The sequence below is a fragment of the Sciurus carolinensis genome, chromosome 10 (genome assembly GCF_902686445.1).
Source record: "Sciurus carolinensis chromosome 10, mSciCar1.2, whole genome shotgun sequence".
Taxonomy (NCBI): Eukaryota; Metazoa; Chordata; class Mammalia; order Rodentia; family Sciuridae; genus Sciurus; species Sciurus carolinensis.
This window is the reverse complement of record NC_062222.1, coordinates 33,189,421-33,192,715: the sequence shown is the minus strand read 5'-3', so window position 1 is coordinate 33,192,715 and position 3,295 is coordinate 33,189,421. Positions and strand designations below refer to the sequence as shown.

The 3,295-nt window shown below is 32.8% G+C and overlaps 1 pseudogene; it reads left to right on the top strand.

The window, feature by feature from the left end:
* The first annotated feature begins 705 nt into the window (after positions 1 to 705).
* LOC124994856 (60S ribosomal protein L17-like) lies at positions 706 to 1,241 on the top strand (annotated as a pseudogene).
* The last annotated feature ends 2,054 nt before the right edge of the window (positions 1,242 to 3,295 follow it).

Sequence of the window (3,295 nt, the reverse complement as noted above, 5' to 3'; positions counted from 1 at the left end):
TTAGATGAAAGGTGGCATGGGACAACTTGAAAGAGATCAAAGAGGAGGAAGTGCAGGTTTAGATGGCAAAGTGATGAATTCAGCCTTGAACACATTGACTTTGAAGTGCTTGGTTATGGGGGAAATATGGGCTGGAAAATGGATTTGGGGGTCATTAACATTTTGGTTAAAATGTTAAATTTTCAGTCATATTGAAGTGGGTTTCCATGTATTTTACCCTCTTTTTCTCTGTGTCTACTTTATGGCTCTAAGAAAACTTCAAACTCTTAGACACACAGGTAAATGAGAAACTTGTAATGACACTGAGAAGTCTCTATTTTAAAATTTTTGTATTTTGCTCACTTCTCCAATGGATCAGTCACTTCTAATCTCCAAACACATACTTGTTTGATAAATATGTTTTGTTTCTCCTTGAACTTTTAATTAGAAGGAAACAAACTACAGTTTCACTGGGATATTCAATCGGCAACAATGTCAATGTCACATAGTCATGGTCAACATTGAATGATGACATTAAGAAATGAACTCTATTTTGTACTGTTAAATGACAGTGCTAGCATTGTGTTACTTTGTGTGTTTTATTTCCAAGAACCTCTATAAAATTTGATGTTTTCCAGGATCTTGAAACACACTAGAAAAACACTAATATAACGCCAGAGAATTATGACTTCCAGGTTGCCCCAGTGGCTTACAGGAAGAGGATACAAAATGTTTAACTATTCTCTTGACCCAGAAAATCTCACAAAATCGTGCAAATCAAGAAGTTCAAATCCTCATGTTCACTTTAAGAATACCTGATAAACTGCCCAGGCCATCAAGGATGGGAATATCTGAAAAGCCACCAAGTATCTGAAAGATGTCACTTTAAAGAAGCAACATGTACCATTCTGGTGTTATAATCCAGAGTTGGTAGGTATGCCCAGGTCAAACAGTGGGGTTGGATGCAGGAACAGTGGCCCAAAAAGTATATTGAATTTTTGCTGCACCTGCTTAAATATGCAAAGAGTAAGAGTTCAGTAACCAGTTCTCTGATTACTAAACATATTTAGGTGAACAAAGAACCAAAGATGTTCCACCATAGTTGCAGAGCTCATGAGCTCATACCTGACCTCCCTTACAACACTGAGATAATCCTCACTGAAAAGCAACACATGCTTCCTAAACCAAAAGAGGGGATTGCAGAAAAGAAAAAGATATCCCAGAAGAAACTGAAGAAACAAAAACTTATGGCATGGAAATAAATGCAGCATAAAATAAATGCAAATGTAAGTTTAAATATAAGTTAAAGAGAATCAGGATTCCCAATGCATTTTAACATAAATTTTGAAATACAAAGTAAGAGTAGGGTATATCACTCATAAGGAAAATATATTATGAATCCAGAATATCCCCTTCTGTATTAAAAGAATGTCAAAATGAGTATGCAACTTGTTGAGAATTCAAAAAGGAAACAAAAGTTATTGATGGATTTTCTGATTAACATATTTGAAAATACAAAATAACTTTTACTACTAGTAATGGATACCAAAAGTATAAGTTACATGATATTTTTGCCTTCATAGACATGTGTATGTTTCTTATAGACTCAGAAAATAGCTACATGTTTAAGAGAAAACTGTTTCATGTTTACTGATGAAAATATTGTTAGGAGATATCTGGTCTCTCTGAACTAACAGAAATTCCACATATATCTCAACCTATTTCATAACTATTTCTTTTAAAAAATTTAACTGCCATAACAGTTGGGAAGTTATGAAGCTTTCATTAAGAATGCCTTAATATATTCATTGTTCACCAATAACCAAATAAAAGTGGTAGTCAGCTTTCCAAAAGAGGCCTGGATAATGCAGCTTTTTATTCCAAGCTGATGCAAGAGCCAAGACTTTAAGATTCACAGAACTATTTGGAGAAAGCATCAGCTCTTTGGTATCTTTAGAATATTCATTCGTTTTATGAAGTTGTATTAAGAATCAGCATTTGAATTCATGTCTTTTCTCTGAGCTTTGCTGCCCTCTAGTGATATCTTCTCCTGTTCAAATCTACTTAATCATTGTCTGAATTAAATGTTTATGGGAAGCCAATATTGAAAGATTTCCAGTGTATATACAAAACAATAACTTTGCCTTAAAGTTAATGCCACTGGTTTCACAGAATAAATTGTCTGGATTAATCTTTATACCGAATGTAAGTTGGACAGAGAATTAATATTCTAAGTAATTAAAATAGTAAAGGTGAAAGTATGATTTGGCATACTATTTGGGGATGAAAGCAATACAACACTGACTAGTGGAGTCATATAAAATTAACATTTTAGAACCAAGTAATGTCATATTGGATACATTTCTACCTAAGAAAGTAATAAAAAATGAACTAAAATAAATATAAATTTTCTTACAAAGTTGTTAATAACTTTAATGCTAAGATAACACAAAATTGTGAATGCATATGGCCTCAAGTTGAGAAATTCTTATGAAACTGTGTGCATATATACATAAAAATGTATACACACAGATACACATATATACTATATATCACATATATACATGGTATATATGTGTTTGCATGTGTATAAAAATATGTGCCATCATGTTGCCATTAAAATCAGAAAATATACTATTATATAATCATACTTTCAACCACATAGCATATAAGATTTCTAAGTATAACATAAAGTGGTTAGTATGTAGAAATGAAGAACAATAAAATTAGGAAATTTTACCACTGGTAAATGGAAAGTGAATTTGTATTTATGTGTGTTTTTTATTTGTTTTTACTGTATGGATGAATAATTCTATATGAAATAAAAATTAAAGGAAATGGCATGTGCATGCATGATAGGGTTTGGCGAAATACTGTCAAGTATTATTTTCATTTAACCTTGCTTGGATCACAGCTGGGGCTTATAGATTTGTAGTGCTTGACTGAATAGCCACCTGGCTATTATAAAAAATTCATGGTTTCAGGCAAGATTTCAATCACTGCCACTTTTCTAAAGGTGAAAAATAAAAATCCTACCTTTATTCACATGAGTGCCCTGACTGGTAACATCCATAATATGATACCTACAGTGAATTAGTGAAAGGGGGATGGGGGAAGCTTATCTTTGATATGATACCTTAGAGTATCTTTTTTTAAAATAATTTTTTAGTTGTAGATGGGCACCATACCGTTATTTTATTTACTATTTTTATGTGGTGCTGAGGATCAAACCCAGTACCTCACCCGTGCTAGGCTAGCACTCTACCATTGAGCTACAACGCCACCCACTGATCTTTTACTTTAATTTGGTTTACCA